Source organism: Vulpes vulpes, chromosome 1 (assembly GCF_048418805.1).
Source record: "Vulpes vulpes isolate BD-2025 chromosome 1, VulVul3, whole genome shotgun sequence".
Lineage (NCBI taxonomy): Eukaryota > Metazoa > Chordata > Mammalia > Carnivora > Canidae > Vulpes > Vulpes vulpes.
Window position 1 is genome coordinate 103,580,155 of NC_132780.1, and position 19,466 is coordinate 103,599,620.

General features: G+C 40.0%; 1 pseudogene; it reads left to right on the forward strand.

Moving 5' to 3' along the window:
* Positions 1 to 3,622: 3,622 nt before the first annotated feature.
* LOC140593963 (sorbitol dehydrogenase pseudogene) lies at positions 3,623 to 6,064 on the forward strand (annotated as a pseudogene).
* The last annotated feature ends 13,402 nt before the right edge of the window (positions 6,065 to 19,466 follow it).

Sequence of the window (19,466 nt, forward strand, 5' to 3'; positions counted from 1 at the left end):
AAATATGCTTAAGAAAATGAGTCAATATGATTAATGTCCTTAAAAACTTTTTTTTTTTTAAGTATCAAAACAACATTAAAGTGGCTGGAGAGACTGATCACTCTGGTCACTCAGTGACTAAAGGGACACACCACCCAAGTCTGCAGCTAACACAAAGCCAAACTTTGCTCAGATCCCGGTGAGCCATGTGGGAATAACAAAGGCTGAATTGGCAAATGACAGAAACATCATCACCTCTCACAGGTCAAACCCTCACTAGAGAGGTATGCGGCCCCCTCTACCTAGTTACCCAGACTAGGCCTCCCATTTCTTTCTGAAATGTATGTTCTAGCAGTATTGGACACACTCTGGAACAACTACACGTTTCTGAAAGATGAGTTCTGAAGTGAAGACTTGTCAGTAGTATGGTAACGTGGATAAAAGAAAAATATTTTATTTGGTGGTACAATTTCCTGACCCTTAAAAAGGCACTTCGAAACTTGGTATGATTGCAGACTAAAGTAATGATCAAGGTTTTGTGTCTAAATCATTGTCACAGAAGGAAACCAATCCTCCTTTTTTTTTTTTCTTGCTGCCTGTTAGATGCCACATTAAAGCATATCAGAATAGCAATTTCAGCCTCAGGGACAGATTTTTAATGTAAGACTCCTCACACTAGATTGCTTTCTTCAAACATCTGAGGGTATGTTTTCCAGCCCTATCACTCCATCCAAAAAAAAAAAAAGTTTCAAATTAAAAATAATTCGATCCTACTGAATAAACCCATTGGGTAAACATCACTGAAGTGGTTGGAGAGATTGATCACTTTTGGTCCCTCTGTGACTAAAGGGACATATTACCCAAGTCTCAGCTGACATGAGGCCAAACTCTACTCAAACACTGGTGAGACACATGTGAATAATAAAGGCAAAATTGGCAATTTACTGGGATCTCACATAGGCCAAACACCTCACCAGAGAGGTGAACAGTGTCCTCCCTGGAGTTACCCAGACTGGGCCTCTTATTTCTTTCTGAAACATGTGTTTCAACTGTATCAGACACACTCTAAAAGCAACTACACATTCCTGAAGTCCTGAGGTGAATACTTATCAGCATTAGGGTGCTTAACAGCATTTTGTTCTGTGATGCTATTACAATTCACTGATCCATTCTACTCTCAGCAGGCTCTTGAGTTTTCCATGTTTTACTATTACGAGTAGTGTTACTAAAATTACCTGGTTCATAGCTTTTGATAAAGTTTTGTGTATATTTCAGTTGGTTAAATATATATATATGTATATATATATACATATATATATATATATATATATATATATATATATATGAGAGAGAGAGAGAGAGAGAGACATGATATGGCCTAGAATAGGTCACAAGCTGTTTTCCAATGTGCTTCTGTAAATGTGTACTCCCACCACCAGTGTCTCACAGCAAACAATTTCTGCTGCTTCAAATCCTCACTAGCACTCCGTATTCTCCATCCCTCTGTTTTAGCCATTCTAGTAGATGCACAGCATTGTCATATGGTGGTTTCTAGTTTGTACTTCCCTGACAACAAATAAGGTTGATAGATTTTATATGGTTATTGGCTATTTGAGTATCTTCTATTGTAAATGGTCTGGTCTGGTCAAGCCTTGTTCATTTTTCTATTGTTCATTTTTCTATTGGTCTATTTGCCTTTTTCTTATTGATTTCTAAGAGTTCTTTTTATGTTCTTGACACAAATATTCTGAGGTTCTTACAGAGGCTCTTGATTTGGATGTGAACTGAATGATCATTTTTGTTTTAAAAGTTTTTGTTTTTGCAAGCAAAACAAAAGCAAAATAAACAATTGGGACTACATCAAAATAAAATCTTTTGCACAACAAAAGAAATAATCAACAAAACAAAAAGGCAACCTACTGAATGGGGGAAGATATTTGCAAGTGATACATATGACAAAGACTATCCAAAATATATAACAACTCATACAACTTATGCAACTTAATCTTATTAAAATTGGCAGAAGACCTAAATAGGCATTTTTCCAAAGAGGATATACAGATGGCCAACAAAAACAAGGATAGATGCTCAACATCACTTATCATCAGGGAAATGCAAACCAAAACCACCATCCAGAGTCATCTCACATCAGTCAGAATGATTAGCATCAAAAAGACAAGAAATGACAGGTGTCACCAAGGATGTGGAGATAAGGGAACCCTCAGGCCCTGTTGGTGAGAATGTAAATGGTGTGGTCAAATACAATATGGAGGTTCTTCAAAAAATTAAAAATAGAAATATCATTATTTCTGGGTCATTATTAAATGATCCAGTAATTCTACTCTGGGTATTTAATCAAAGAAAATGGGGCGCTTGGGTGGCTCAGTTGGCTAAGCATTTGACTTTGGCTCAGGTCATGATCTCAGGGTCCTAGGATCAAGCCCCACGTTGGGCTCCCCATTCAGTGGGGAGTCGGCTTGCTCCCCTCCCTTTCTCTCTGCCCCTCCCCCCTGCTCAGGCTCTGACTCTCTGGCACTCTCTCAAATAAATGAATAAAATTTTAGAAAACGTTTGTTGATGTGATGAATTACTTTGAGTAATTTTCTAATGTTAAACTATCCATGCATATCTAAAATAAACTCTTCCTGGCTATGATATAGCATTTCTCTTATGTATTCCTAGGCTGACTTTATGCACATTTCTTTTGCATAAATGTTAATGGAAACCACTTGGTTTAGACTTTTCCTTTATTATATCTTTCATAATTTTATAATCCATGTTATAGCCTCTTAAAAAGAGTTAGAATTTATTCTCCTTTTTTCTGTTCCCTGGAATATTGCTGTTATGTCTTTTTTAATGTTTGGAAGAATTCACCAAACTATCTTGGCCTAAGAATTTGATTATGAGAACATCTTAATTAAGAATCAATTTTTTCCACCTCCCAGCCCCCTCCCCAGCGCCGCCCTCCCCTCCCAGCCTCCTCTGCAGCCCCCTCCCAGCCTCCTTCCCACCTCCCAGCCCCCTCCCCAGCGCCCCCCCTCACCTCCCAGCCTCCTCCCCACCCCCTCCCAGCCCCCTCCCCAGCGCCCCCCTCCCCTCCCAGCCTCCTCTGCAGCCCCCTCCCAGCCTCCTCCCCACCCCCTCCCAGCCCCCTCCCCAGCGCCCCCCTGCCCTCCCAGCCTCCTCTGCAGCCCCCTCCCAGCCTCCTTCCCACCTCCCAGCCCCCTCCCCAGCGCCGCCCTCACCTCCCAGCATCCTCCCCAGCCCCTCCCAGCCCCCTCCCCAGCGCCCCCCTCCCCTCCCAGCCTCCTCTGCAGCCCCCTCCCAGCCTCCTTCCCACCTCCCAGCCCCCTCCCCAGCGCCGCCCTCACCTCCCAGCATCCTCCCCAGCCCCTCCCAGCCCCCTCCCCAGCGCCCCCCTCCCCTCCCAGCCTCCTCTGCAGCCCCCTCCCAGCCTCCTTCCCACCTCCCAGCCCCCTCCCCAGCGCCGCCCTCACCTCCCAGCATCCTCCCCAGCCCCTCCCAGCCCCCACCCGTACCCTCTCGGGCAAACGCCCGGGCGCCGCAGGGAGGCCCCGCCCCCCACGCTAGCCCCGCCCCGGTTGTCAGGACGGGGAGGCCCCGCCCCCGGCCGACCCGGGGCCTCCAAGCTCTAACCCTGTACCCTCCCGGGGCTGTCACTCGAGCCACCGCACGTCCCGCGGACTGCAGCCTCGACCCAGGAGGGAGAGCAGGACATGGCGGCGGCCAAGGCCGAGAACCTCACTCTGGTGGTGCACGGACCCGGAGACCTGGCCTGGAGAACTATCCCATCCCAGAACCAGGCCCAAATGAAGCACTGCTGAAGATGCATTCCGTCGGAACCTGTGGCTCAGATGTCCACTACTGGCAGCATGGTCGAATTGGGGATTTTATTGTGAAAAAGCCAATGGTGCTGGGGCATGAAGCTTCAGGAACAGTCGTAAAAGTGGGATCACTGGTAAAGCACCTAAAATCAGGGGATCGTGTTGCCATCGAGCCTGGTGCTCTGCGAGAAATGGATGAATTCTGCAAGATTGGCCGGTACAATCTGTCACCATCTATCTTCTTCTGTGCCACACCCCCTGATGATGGGAACCTCTGCCAGTTTTATAAGCACAACGCTGACTTCTGCTACAAGCTTCCTGACAATGTCACCTATGAAGAAGGGGCCCTGATTGAGCCACTGTCTGTGGGGATCCATGCCTGTCGGCGAGCTGGAATCCCCCTGGGGAACAAGGTCTTAGTGTGTGGAGCTGGGCCGATTGGACGGGTCACTCTGATTGTGGCCAAGGCAATGGGTGCAGGTCAAGTGCTGGTGACTGATCTGTCTGCCCCTCGGTTGTCTAAAGCCAAGGAAGTTGGGGCTGATATCGTCCTCCAGATCTCCAAGGAGAGCCCTAAGGAAATAGCCAGTAAAGTGGAAGATATGCTGGGGTGCAAGCCAGAGGCGACCATCGAGTGCACAGGGGTGGAGTCCGCCATCCAGTCAGGCATCTATGCTACTCGCGCTGGGGGGACCCTGGTGCTCGTAGGGCTGGGCTCCGAGATGACCACGGTGCCCCTAACACACGCAAGCACCCGGCAGGTGGATATCAAGGGCGTGTTTCGATATTGCAACACGTGGCCGATGGCAATTTCAATGCTTGCGTCCAAGGCTGTGAATGTAAAGCCCTTAGTTACTCATAGGTTTCCTCTGGAGAAAGCTCTGGAGGCCTTTGAAACAGCCAGAAAGGGAACGGGGTTGAAAGTCATGCTCAAGTGCGACCCCAACGACCAGAATCCCTAATATTAATTGGGCTCTGCCCTCATCCTCCCACCCCCACACCGAGCCAGTATCTCAGGGCAGGTGGGCTTTGATGCAGAAGTTTCTTTTGAGTAGCAGAAATAATTAAAATAATTCATTATAAGCAGAGAGCCTTACACAGAGGAATTGGTGTGCCTTAAAAACACAAGTAGGGAGAGTTTGGGGGAATTTGCAGCCAGAGTGACCTACTTACTCATCCAGAGCAAAGTTCAGCAAATGGAGCCAGGTTAGGCAGGTTCTGGGAACTCCCCTTCTTCCTGGAGTGCCTAAATCAGGAAAGAAATCTGCCCCCTTGGGTTCCTGGTTCCACTGTGACTGGCCAGGTGGGGGGTGGGAGCTAAATTATGAAGAGATAACTTTATCCAGACTTGACTGGCACAGAAATTGATTTTCACGAAAACCTCAGTTTGTGACATGAAGGGTTGTCAGCCATTTTTAGAGCACAGTGTTTCTAGATATAAGTCCTGTTTAGTTTGATGATAAAAGGAGACTTTAAGGGACTGACCTTCTTGGGTCTAGGATAAGTTTTAAGTCAATTTAAAAAAACCCACGAACTGAAAACCCACATGAGGGCCAACCGGCTTGCGCATTCTCCAAAGGTAGAAATAGGGAAGTTCTCAGTACAGCTTGAAGATTGCCTCTTCTTCAACTCCTGAGAACTGTGTGTAACCTAAACTGCCTTCCCAACACCCCCCTCCCCCCACCAACCCTTCTGCAGATTCAGAGGCAGTGGGGGCGGGGGTTCCTTTGTTGCTAGGCAACCAGGAGGCTCCTTCCTCAGGGCAGCAGTCAAGGGGAGTCCTCCTGGGAGACCTGCCCAGGAGGGTTTGGCCTGTGTACCTGTCCTCCCCCTCCAGCCCCAGGCTTAGCATTCCCTTCACCCTCCCTGACGGTGATGATAGGCAATTCCATTTATTTCTGATCATTATAAACAGAAATCCCTCCTCCTAACCTGTTAACACTCTTGTTATCTTTTCTCTTGGAATGATCTCTCCAATTGTATTTTAATCATGGAGCTTTCCTCTGTAAACACGATTTGGGTCCAAATCACTTTATGCCCATTTGTGACTTTGAGATTATTAGTCAAGAATGAGGATATTGCAGCTGTGACATAACTTGGGTTGCAGCCTTTTAATCCTTGCCTTCAGCTGGGAGTGGAGGGTGAGTTTGAAGAGGCTCTGGCTTTCTTGTGACTGGGGAGAGCTGTGACCAATGCTTGGAATTCCTCAAACTGCTTTGGGTAATAAATTGTCCTTGTGGTGCCTGAAAAAAAAAAAAAAAAAAGAATCAATTTTTTAAAATATATATCTGATTACTTACATTTTCGGCTTCTTCTCATGTCAAATTTAAAGGTAAATTTTATTTATTTTTTAAAGGTTATTTATTTGTTTGTTTGACAGAGAGAGAGAGAGAACAAAAGCAGGAGGAATAATAGAGGGAGAAGGAGAAGCAGGCTCTCCACTGAGCAGGGAGCCTGACACGTGGCTTGATCCCAGGACTCTGGGATCATGACCCCAGCAGAAGGCAGATACTCAACTGACTGAGCCACCCAGGTTCCCCTGTTTTTGTTTGTCTGTTGTTGTTGTTGTTGTTGTTGTTGTTTTAGACAGAGAAATAGAGCATGAGTGAGAGGGACAGAGCAGAGAGAGAGAGAGAATCTTAAGTAGGCTCCACCCCCAGCACAGAGCATCTCATGATGCTGAGATCATGACCTGAGCAGAACTCAAGTCATATGCTTAAATGAGGTAACCAGGTACCCCCAAAGATTTGTGAAACTTTGTTTGTGTGTGTGTGTGTAACTCTTTAAGACTTTTTTAAAAGTAATCTCCACACCCAATCTGGAGCTTGAACCCACAACCCTGAGATCAAGAGTCACATGCTCCACCAACTGAGCCAGCCAGGCTCCCCCTTTTCTTATGGAAAATTTATTAAGTTGTTAGGTTTTTGAGTTATTAATCCATCTCATCCAAATCATTGAATTTATTGAGAAACTCTTCATATCTAATTTGATGTATTATTATCTGTACATTTTCATTTTTGAAAATTTGTGAAATTTTTTCTTGATCATTCTTGCGGGAAGTTTATTAATTTTATAAATTTTATCAAAGCACCAAAACTTAACTTGTTGATTTTTCTTTTATATTCTTATTTTTTATTTCTGCTCTTTATGGCTTCTTTCCTTATATATTCTTTACTTCTGATTTGCTCTTAAGTTGTAAGTAAAGTGATTTTCAGTCTTCTTTTCCAATATACAGAAATAGTCTCTGACCATAGTGGAATTAAAATAGAAATTAGGGATCATTTTGAACTGAATTATGATGGAAAGATCTCAAAAATTATTTGCTACAACTCTTTTTAAGCACTATATTAACTGCAGCAATATAACTTTTGACATGTACTTACATTATAACTCATTTGATATATATATGTATACACATACATATGTGTGTATGTACATATGTGTGTGTGTGTATAAAACATTACAACTAATTTTTTTATATATATAGTCAGTAGCCCCTCTCTTTTTTTGGTCCACATATTTAATCCTCTGGAGTTCACGATTTCCTCTTGTATTTTTATGTTCCATTGAGAACAACATTTTAAAGACGTTATTTCATTGTCTTCTAGCTTTCATCATTTCTGATGAGAACTTAGACTTAAGTCTTGGTGAATTGTTTTTAAAGGTAACTGATTTTAAGTTTTTTTTTCTTTGTATTTATTTTTCAGAAGACTTTATGATATACTTGGGCATGCTTTCCTTTATCTTCAACTGGGATTCCCAGATTTTCCTGAATCTTTTAGTTGATATCTTTCAACAGCTTTGGAAAATTTAAATAATGATTTCCCCCCGTTTTCTCTCATTTTCCTTCTGTGACTCTTATTATATATATGTTAGACCTTTGAATGATCCTACACATCTCCCTTCACTTTTTCTAATTTTTTCTATATGCTTTATATTATATATTTTTATTGACTTGTCTTTCATTTCACTTTTCCTATATACTTCTATCTCCAATCTACTCTTAAATCTACTCATTGAGTTCTTCAAGATATTTTATTTTTCAGGACACCTGGGTGGCTCAGTTGGTTGAGTGTCTGCCTTTGGCTCAGATCATGATCTCAGGGTCCTGGGATCATGCCCTGCATCAGGCTCTCTGCTCAGCAGGGGGTCTGCTTCTTCCTATCTCTCTCTTTGTGTTGTCTCTTTCTCTCTCTCTCTCAGATAAATAAATAAATCTTTAAAAAAAGATATTGTATTTTTTCTGTTCTAGATTGTCCATTTCTTAACAGAGTATGGTTCCCTGAACACATTCTCCATACTTTTATCTATTTTTTCAACTTCTCTAATATATTTAATATATTAATCATAGTTATTTCAAAGAATACACTGATAACTCTGATATCTGAATCATCTATTGGTCTGCTACTAGTTTCCATCTTTTTCCTCTTGATCATCAATTGTATTTTCATGTATTTTTGTATGTAAAGTAATTTTTTATTATGTGTCAGACATTGAGTATAAAAGAAATGAAGAGGGTCTCTATGACTCTGTATTTCACCAGAAAGTTTCCCCTATGCACACATTTTTTTCTCTGTTACGCAGCTAAGGTAAGAGACTGATAATCCTATCTAATAAGACACTGACCTAGGTCAAAGCTGGATTTCAAAGTCTCAGTGTACATGTGCACTGATGGCCTCAGGAATGACCATCTCAAGCTTACTGAGAGAGAAACAAATTGGTCTCTTTCTCCCCAATCCTAAAATACTGTAGGGCTTCAGCTCATTTATATGTTTCTAGACCAGATCTTCAGTTCCCCGCCCTGGGCACCCTGATCATCCAGTAAACATCTTGATTGAAAGACTAATGGAGTACATATGGTAGACTCCTTCCCCATTAGATGTCACTCTGTCTTTTTGAGGCTTTTGGACTTTCTTTCTCATCTCCAGGCAGGGCTGCTACAGATCTCGGATTGAGCAATGTCACATAGAGTGAACTAGCCACACATTTGACAAGCCCCTAAAGTTTCCAATTTGTCTCTCCATCCTTCTGACACTGCTAACACACAACAACACTTTGATGGCTTTTCTTCTTCCCTATAAATGTCTTAATGCCTAAATCAAGTCCATCTGCAGGTCATTCCTTGAGTCAGTTAAATCCCCACAAAGGGAAAAATTCCCAGGACCCAGCAAATGTTCATAGGAGAAATAAATTTAGCTCACCTCAGAAATACTCTCATCATTTTAGCGTTTTTTATCTTCTCTCCCTATGCCTAGGTAAGAGGAGATGAGTTGGGAGTGAGTGAACTGACTAGCCAAGTATTTCTTCAAATCTATTATGCAAACCAGAATCCAAGCCCTTACAATTTCACATGCTGAGAATTAGTCATTTTCTACATAAGCTATGGCCAGTAGAAACTCAAGTTTAACAAAAATAGGGTAAGAGGGAAGTAAACAAAGAGTTTACAGAGATAAGAAGAAATTAGATTGATCTTTTCCTCATCACTCTACAGCATTACCTGGCTCCTGCCTATATTCAACTAAAACTCCAGTCTTAAGGATTCCCTCTCTACTCACTAAATCTAGCAACCATTTTTCAAGTTTTGCTTTTTTATTTACCCTCCTACAGAATCTAATATAATGCCCCAGAGACATCAGAATACAAGAACAGTCAGATTATTTTACTTAGAAGACACTACCTATCTTAATAGTCTTACCCATTCTTAATGAAAAGAGAATATGAATTACAGTCATATAATCAAAATTGCATACTCTCAAAAATATCCTTTTATAACTTATAATAAATTTAAATACACCATAAGCATATTCTTGCCTATAAAAAGCCTGCCTAGTGTCACAGTTACAGAAAAGAGAGCATGTATTTATAAATTCTCTTTTAAAGCATCCAGCTACGATGAACAAAATGTTTCCAGCTTGCTAATGGATTCTGGATCCTGTTCATTAGTTTATGCTTGCTTTTTCCCAAAGGTATTTATTATCATAACATGTGACAAATTGAACTTACTCTGAAAAGTTAAAAGACAATAGTACCTTTGGTTTTTGATATCAAAAATTAGCTCACTCAGCATTTAGGGTTGTTGGCAATACTGAGATGACATTTAAAAAGGAAAAGAAACTGCATGCCAGCGCCATTCATTTTGAAAGCTTTCAGCACTGGGTCACACAATGGAAAAACATCAAGGACATTCCCTACGCCTGTGTGTTTGTGACAATTACATGAAAGTCAAACACAACTCAAGAAATGAATTGTGCTCAAATGCTTTACAGTTAGAATACCGACTATGTGGACTAGGTTCCCTCACAGGAACCAGTCGTTTTATGAAATGACTTGAAGATCAGAACAGGGGATTTGTTACTCTACGAAGGTCATCCTGATCACAGAAATGAACCAAAGTGGTGAGTTAATTTTAGATACCAATACATAGAATAATATAGTAATTCACAAATTCATAAACTTGAGAGTAAATGTTATTTTTCCTCTATTTGTGGGTGATATTGAGGTCCCATAAATAAAAATGTTAGCCTTTTTTAAATCAGCTTATTTAAAGTCCACCTAGGATACACCACAAACTCCTTGGCCATGGCCTACAAAGTCCACCACGGTCAGTCTCCTTTATAATCTTTACCTCTCCACAAACATCCTGATGCTCAAGAACTTTAAGTCACTTGATTTCTAAGATGCATAATGCTAATTCTCATCACTGTGCTTTAGCACAAGCTGTTTCTTCTACCTACCAGTTCTGTCCCCACCTTACTTTCTTACATGGTGAACCCACTTCAAATGTCACCTTCTATATGAATCCTTTCCTGATCTCCTTAAAGTGAGACACTTTCTTTTCCTTGCTCTTGTAGCATACTCTTCATGCACGTATTACAGCTGCCACCTCATTACCCTCTCTAGCTTTTGCATCCTTCTAGGGTAGGGAAAATATTATAACCACAATGACATTTCCAGCCAGGACTTTATATGAAACTATATAAGCTATAGTTAATAAATGTAGAAGGAAAAAAGAGGAGAGCAAAAGGGGAAAAAAGGAAAGGAAGACTTTAAATATAACCCCCAAAAAAGTTTCCAGAACCTAAATTTGCAATTAGTCAACCCATAATACTATTTTGAAAGAGCAAAGACCCTCTACGCATTCAAAATGTAGCAATAAAATAAGGAAAGGACTTTACACATAATGTATATGCTTATAATATTATAATATCTGATGCAAAGATATAGCAACTCACATTTTGGTCTATTTTTTACTTTGCCTTCCTCCAGTGAAGTTCATTTTATGTTAATTTCCTGTTCAGGTTTTGTTTTCTGGTCTGTTACTCACCTGGTTTCTTAGTCTTTTTCTCTGTTCTGTGATGGCAACTGATAAGAACTTTGAGTGTTGTGGTGTGAAATAATTCTGTAAAGCAGTATCTTTATTACATTTTATAGATTTAAAACTGGAGTTGCTGACATATAAAAATGGCATCAGTCAGTGCCATGCCAAATACCAATTCTAGTTTGAGACAAAATTGGGGACTCATTAAAGTCTGGACTCAGCTCAGACATGCCCAGGGCTCAGAATAACAGTATTCTTCCTTTCTATGATAGTTACAAAGTACTTATGAGTCACAAAGTACTTAACATGTAAAATCTATTTGGTTATTTATCTTTCAGGCGGAGAAACTAAGGCTTCTAAAGGGTAAACAATGGACACATTACTTAGCCAGTACATTCCAAAGTTAGAGCTTAAAACTGGTCTTCTGACTTCAAATACTGTCTCCTTTTTTACTAAACTAGAATTATTTTCTTGTACATACTTATTCCCTGGCCCCTTTTCAGCATGCCCCCACAACCCCCCACCTCTAGTGCTGGCTAATCATATGCTCCTTTAAACTCCACTACTACACCTCAGGTCCTTTTCATGCCTATGAAGGACCAACTTTCCAGAAGTACAGTTTGAAGTCTAGATAGATCTATGAGACCCAAGTACCTGATGGATATGTTCCTAACTAAAACATGCTTCATCATTTACTGGGTTTAGCTGGATCAGCATGGATAAAAGTTCAGTGTGGTTGACATTTATGTTGTCTACCAAATATTTTTAGTTCTTCTTCTGGGAATTTCATAGGGCTATACTCCTGCTCTTAGTTAGGGGTCGCCATTAAATATCTATGGCCAATGGAATGTGAGCAGAAGTGTTGTGTGTTGGTACTAAAAAGCATTAAGAATCAGTGCATGTTCTGCTCTATTCTTTTTTGCTTCCTTCTCCCACCATTTTTCTTTTTAATTTGACAATCTGGCAGTGTGAGCATGTCATCTCCGCTATCCTGTTTCCTGACGGAAGACAATGAACAGATTTCCCACCACCATCACTCCGAAACCAAACTATAGTAGACATGTATTGTGAGCAAATGTTTTAAACTTCTAAACTTTTATAGTTTGTTGTTACCAAGCATAACTCAGACTACCTTAACTAGTAGGCTTACTTTATGTTATTCCAACCCAGTACTAATACTCAATGGAATAGGTCAACAGAGTCTTTTTGAATCTATGAAATTTTAGTACAGGCTGCTCTTAATTAAGAATTTTACTCAAGACCACTATTTAAACATTCAAAGGCTCATTGGCAGCTTATTGCTAATAAGCTTTTCAACAAATATTTCAGTCTATGACACAAAAAAATAAACCAGTAGAAGAAACAATTTCATGGATAGTCATCTGTGTAAGGAGATCTAAGAGGAGGGATATGAATGGCTGCAGTTATGAGAACCTTCTCATTTTCCTCTCCTCCCTCAGTCTCAAATGCCTCTAAAGGTCACAGTTTTAAGACTAATTCTTCCTGTTGAGACAGCTAGACAATCCTTCCTTTAGAGACTTCAGAGAAGTATTAATCGCTGGCAAACTCTCTAAGAATAAATAGAGGTTAGGACGTACTCTATTATTGCACCTTGATTCTCATCCAGCTTTAGGGGTTGGGTGCTTCATTTCACAGATTTCAGAGTCCCTTTGGGCTTTCTTCATCTCAATTGTCAGCCCCAGGCAAAAAATCCCTGCAGTGAATGATCTGAGAATTCATTAATGGACTAAGCAATTTGCATCTCTACATGACAAACCACTCAGATCTAGCCACCTCGGGCCGGGCCAAATCTTGTCCACACATGTGCTGGCTAGGTTTCCTATCAAAGCCACAAAGGCTGTTTGAGCAGAGCTAAGAGTAGATTTGGCCAAAATCTGTGTTTTAACTTAATACTTGTATTATAATTTTCATCTGGAATTTACCCTTATAGAGTAAGAACTGATTTTCCAAAGACAAAACTTTGAATAAACAAAGACTGGACACAGAGATGTATATTTACATCTCTAAGTTCAACATAAATGATAACTCATCCAAACCCTACCACAGTGATTGTGCTAATCACCACAATTAATATTGGGTTATCACAGATAATAGAAAATGTAATTAATTATTCAGAATGGTCCCTGTCCTCTGATTTCCAGTTAGATTCTCCCCCCCCCCCCCCCCCCCGGTCAGAAACGTGAAGCTAGAATTCTGTACTATTTTTAAAAAGGCAATTTAGTTAGTAGGAGGGAACAAAAGTCTTTATATATTATTATAGGAGTAAACTCAAATAAAATAAATGTGACAAAATTTTCCCTTCTTTTGGATTAAAGTGAATGTAAAACTGAAGATGATTTCAGTAGGATCTGTCTATATTTTTAATTAATTGAATGAAGACCAATATTTCTAAACAGGCAATGGCTTAGATATGTTAGCATACTACAGTACACTTCCCCTATTCATAGACCTCTTGTATAGTAAACACAAGCAAGCAAGCAAGCTAGATCACAACTTCTGAGAAGGTGTGTTTTAGTAATATATTTTAAAAGCTCCACTTTTAGATTTGGACTTTTTAAAAATGTTATCTTTTAACCAGCCTACAAATTTTAATCGTTATATTTTACATATTTTTTTAAAAGACAGGTTTTTAAATAAATGTCATGAAAAATCACATTAAACTATGATTATATCCAACTAAAGAAAACCAAAATGATGTCCCTGTAAAGACTGTGATACAAATGCTAGAAGCCTCAGGAATAGAGCATATGTGAGGAAAACACAGAATAAAGAAACAATGGTAAGCAAACCCATAGGAATAACTTAAACTATCTTTCAGGCATATTATCCCTTTCTAAGTCACTTGAGATATATGATTTTCATACTCCAGGAGAGGGAAAAAAAAGACCAAACCACATTCATCATCCCTGCCAGGAAATAGCTCTGCAGATTCTCTTTGCTTGTGGCTACATCAGTTGTGCAACAGCTGGGTGTGTGGGTGGCGCACATCAGGTCTGCTAGTTTCCAAAGAGGAACCTGGGCCTCCTGAAGTGCTACAGTGCCTCCTGGCTCTGTGGGGGGTCCGTGGCTCCTGCCTATGCCTTGGGATGGGGGTAGGGTGGGGTGCATGTGAAATAGGGGAAGCACCTGAGAACACATGCCTGGCATCTGTGGAGACCACCAGTGTGCAAACCACTTATGTGACAAAACTAATTCCAAAGGGAAGAGGAGCGACCATTTCCTTCCTTCAATTCCAACAGCTGCAACCCGCCACACAGCTGCTACTCTGGGTTTGGGAGAGAGGAAAAACAGGAGAGAAGTGGGACGTTCGGCAGTGGTTTGGCTGCTTAGAAGTGGGCAGAGTAGAAGGAAGCCACCAAGAGGAGCAGAAGGCTTCCTTCCACATGCGCTGTACTGTTCAGCATGGGCTGTAGGCTGCTGTGCACCCACCCAACACCACGAAGGTTGGTTCCCACTCACACAAAAATCACCTGCAGTCCAGGCCACTCTGCAGGGCAGCGTCCCTCCTGCAATCCAGGCTCAGGGTCTCTGCTCTCTGGCTGCACGATCTCAGACATGTGGCCTCTGGTCAGCAGTGAGATGGAGAGCAGGAGTCCCCCCACCGGTCCCTGAGACTACAAGGGGTACATGCCACGTCTGCTCACACTTCCTTGGTCACCTTTAGTCACTTTTAGGCAATGTCCAGCTTCAGAGAACATGGGATTGCCTGTGTCTCTGTGTATCTGGAAGTAGATGCTGATGACCATATGCCCTTATCTTCTGAAACTTTAAAAGCAAGTTCTAGTTATACGTTGCCTCAACTTCCCAGAGGGTGTACCTGCCAGTCTGAGAGGCCGAGCTGTCTTGGTTCTGGACTCTGGGTTCCAGTCTCCATTCCAAAGGAAAGACAGAGGAGGGAAATCCATAATCTATCCTGTGAGTTTGGAAAGCAGATAACTACCTCCCTAAAGGTCTGTAAAGGCAAAGGTAACCAAAACTGCATCACAGTCTAACAGTTTCGCGTAGCTCTGCCCCCTTCTCCACACTGAGAGCTTGTAATGCTTGGAAGGAGATAGTGACTTATGTCTCACTGGGGTTTGCCCTTCTGCCTCTTGTTTTAGGATTTATTTTAAAAATGTTTTAACCTGTTGAGGTATAGCTGACATATAGTATTTATTAGCTGCAGGTATACAACATAGTGATCTGACATTTTGATAGATTGTGTGTAGTGTGTACATTGTGAAATGGTCACCACAGCAAGTCTAGTTACCATTAGTCAATATACAAAATTAATATCTTAACAACTATATTCCCCACACTGTACATTATAGCTCCATGACTCATTTATAACAGGAAGCTTATACTTCTTAATCCTCTTCACCCATTTTGCTACACCTGACCCCCTTATTTCTGGCAACCACCATCTGCTCTCTGCATCTATGAGTCCAAGTTTTGTTTTTACATTCCACATGTAACTGAAGTCACATGGTATTTGTCTGACTTCTTTCACTTAGGATAATATCCTCCAGTTCCGTCCATTAATGCCAGAAATGGCGAGATTTCATTAATTTTTATGGCTGAGTAGTTTCCATTGTGTGTGTGTGGGTGTGTGTGTGTGTGTGTACACACACATCTTCTTTATCCCATTCATCTACTGATGCTGTTTATGCTGTTTCTATATCTGAGCTGTTGTAAATAATGCCATAATGATCATAAGAGTCCATGTATCTGTTCAGTGTCCTCATTTCTTCAGACAGATAGTAGTAGAATTGTTGGATCATACAGTTCTATCTGTAATTTTTTTTAAGGATTTTATCTATTTATTCATGAGAGACACAGAGAGAGAGAAAGGCAGAGACACAGGCAGAGGGAGAAGCAGGCTCCATGCAGGGAGCCCGATGTGGGACTCGATCCCAGGACTCCAGGATCAGACCCTGGGCCGAAGGCAGCACTAAACCGCTGGGCCCCCTGGGCTGCCCAGTTCTATCTGTAATTTTTTGAGGAATCTTTTCCACAGCAGCTGTACCAATTTACATTCCCACCAACAGTGCATTAAATGTTCCCTTTTCTCCACATTCTTCCCAACACTTTATTTCTTATCTTTCTGATATTAGCCATTCTGACAGGTATGAGGTGATATCTCATTGTAGTTTTGATTTACATTTCCCTGGTGACTAATGGTGTTCAGCATCTCTTCATATGTCTGCTGGCCATCTGTATGTCTTCTCTGGAAACCTGTCTATTTGGATCCAATGCCCATATTTTAATCCGATGAGTTTTTGTTCCGATTTCGAATTGTGCAAGTTCATTATATATCTTAGATATTAATCTCTCATCAAATACATGATTCGCAAATATCTTCTCCCACTCAGTAGGTTGTCTTTTTGTTTTGTTGATGGCTTCATTCACCGTGCAGAACTTTTCTAGTTTGATGTGGTCCTAGCTGCTTATCTTTGCTTTTGTTTCCTTGCCTTTAGAGTCAGATCCAAAAAAATATCTCTAAGATTGATGCAAAGAAGCTTATTGCTTATGTTTTCTTCTAGGAGTTCTGTGGTCTCAGGTCTTACATTCAAGTCTTTACCCATTTTGGGTTTATTTTTGTATATGGTATAAGAAAGTGGTCCAGTTTCCATCTTTCACATGTTGCTCTTCAGTGTCCCAACACCATTTATTGAAGAGACTGTCCTTTCCTCATTATTTATACACTCAAGTTTCCTTTGTCAAAAATTAAAGGACCATATAAGTGTGGGTATATTTCTGGGCTCACTATACTATTCCATTAATTTATATGTCTGTTTTTATGTCAAAACCATATATTTTGGTTACTATATCTTTGTCGTATAGTTTGAAATCTGGTAGTGTGACACCTCCAGCTTTGTTCCTTCTCAAGATTGTTTGACTATTCAAGTTCTTGTTTAGTTCCATACAAATTTTAGAATTATCTGTTCTAGTTCTGTAAAGAATGTCAGAATTTTGATAGGCATTGCACTGAATCTATAGATTACTTCAGTAATATGAACATCTTAACAATATTAATGTGATTCATTAGCACAGAATATCTTTCCATTTATCTGTGTCATCTTCAACTTCTTTCATCAGTATCTTATAGTGTTCAAAGTGTAGGTCTTTCAACTGCTTGGTTAAATTTATCTCTGAGTATTTTACTTCTTTTTGGTAAATGGAATGATTTTCTTAATTTCTTTTTCTGATGGTTTGTTATTAGCTCTACCATCATGCAACAGACTTTTGTACATTGTTTGTATCCTGCAACTTTAATGAATTCACTTATTAGTTCTAACAGTCTTTTGGGGGAAGCTTTAGGGTTTTCTATATATAGCATCCAAGTCATCTGCAAATAGTGACAGTTTCCCTGCTTCCATTCCAATTTGGATGACTTCTGTTTCTTTTCCTTGCCTAATTGGACTGGCAAGGACTTCCAATACTATGTTGAATAAAAGCTGGGATAGTGGAAATCCTTGTCTTATTCCTGATCTTACCAGAAAAGCTTTGAGCTTTTCACCAGTGAGTATAATATTTGCTGTGACTTGTCATATATAGATTCTATTATGTTGAGGCATGTTTCCTTGATAACCAACTTCGTTGAGATTTTTTTATTATAAACTGTGAAATTCTTTTTCTACATCTGTTGATAGGATTTTAATTTTTCATTTTGTTAATGTGGTATATCATGTTGATGGATATGTGGATGTTGAACCATCCCCTGCATCCCTGGAATAAATCCCACTTGATAATGGTGTATGATTTTTAAAATGTATTAATTTGGTTTGCTAACATTTTGTTCAGAATTTTTGTGTCTATGTTCATATAAGACATTGGCCTATAATTTTCTCTCTGTGTGTGTGGTATGTTTGTGTGGTTTTGATATCAGGGTAATGCTAGCCCTCTAAAATAGGTTTGGAAACTTTCCTTCCTTTTCAATTTTTTGAAAGAGTTTGAGAAAGAGAACTATTAAATCTTCTTTGAATGTTTGATAGAATTCACCAGTGAAGCCAGCTGGTCCTGGACTTTTGTTTGTTGGAAGTATTTGTTTATTGATTCAACCCCTCACTAGTGATAGTTCTATTTCAATTTTCTATTTCTTCATAATTCATTCTTGAAAGACCGTAAATTTCTATGAATTTATCCATTTCTTCAACATTGTTCAATTTGTTAGCATATTCATAGTAGTCTTATATTTATTTATTTTATATTTTTCATAATTCTGTTGTATCAGTTGTAACATCTTTTTCACTTCTGATTCTATTTGAGCCTTCTTTTGTGGTTACTTTTCTTTAAAAAAAAAAAAAGATTTATTTATTCATGAGAGACACAGAGAGAGGCAGAGACACAGGCAGAGGGAGAAGCAGGCTCCATGCAGGGAGCCTGACGTGGGACTCGATCCTAGGACTCCAGGATCATGCCCTGAGCCAAAGGCAGATGCTCAACTGCTGAGTCACCCAGGCATCCCCTCAGTGGTTTCTTTTCTATTGTCTCTTTAATCTCTATTTTATTTCTACTCCAATCTTTATTATTTCTTCTACCAACTTTGGGCTTCATTTGTTCTTTCCCTAGTTTCCCTAGGTATAATATTATTTAAAATTTCTTTTTTTTTCTTTTTCTTTCTTTCTTTTTTTTTTTTTTTTTTTTTGAGGTAGGCCTGTATTGCTATGAACTTTCCTCTTAGAATCACTTTTGCTGCATCCCCTAGATTTTGGTGTCTTGTATTTCTGTTTTCATTTTTTCCTCGGTATCTTTTTTTCTCCTTTGATTTCTTCTATGATCTGGTAGTTTGTTCAGCAATATGTTTAATCTCTATGTATTTGCAGGTTTTAAACTTCTTCTTGTAACTGATTTCTAGTTTCATACCATTGTGGGTGGAAAAGATGTTTGATATTTTTATCTACCTGAATTTATTGAGACTTGTTAGATCACTAGCATGTGACCTATCCAAGAGAATGTTTCACATGCACTTGAGATGAATATATATCCAGTTGCTTTCGAAAGGAATGTTCTGTATATATCTATTAAATCCATCTGGTCTTATGTGTCACCTGAGGTTAATGTTATTGATTTTCAGTCTGATACATGCATTGATGTAAGTGGAATGTTAAAATACTATTATTGTACTGCTGTCAATTTCTCATTTTCAACTTGTTGATATTTGCTTTATATATTTTGGTACTATGTTGGGTGCATATATATTTGTAAAGGTTATATCTTCTTTCTGTATTGATCTCTTTATCATTATGTAATGCCCCCCTTGTCTTTTATTATAGCCTTTGTCTTAAAGTCTGAGTATCACTACACCAGCTATCTTTAGATTT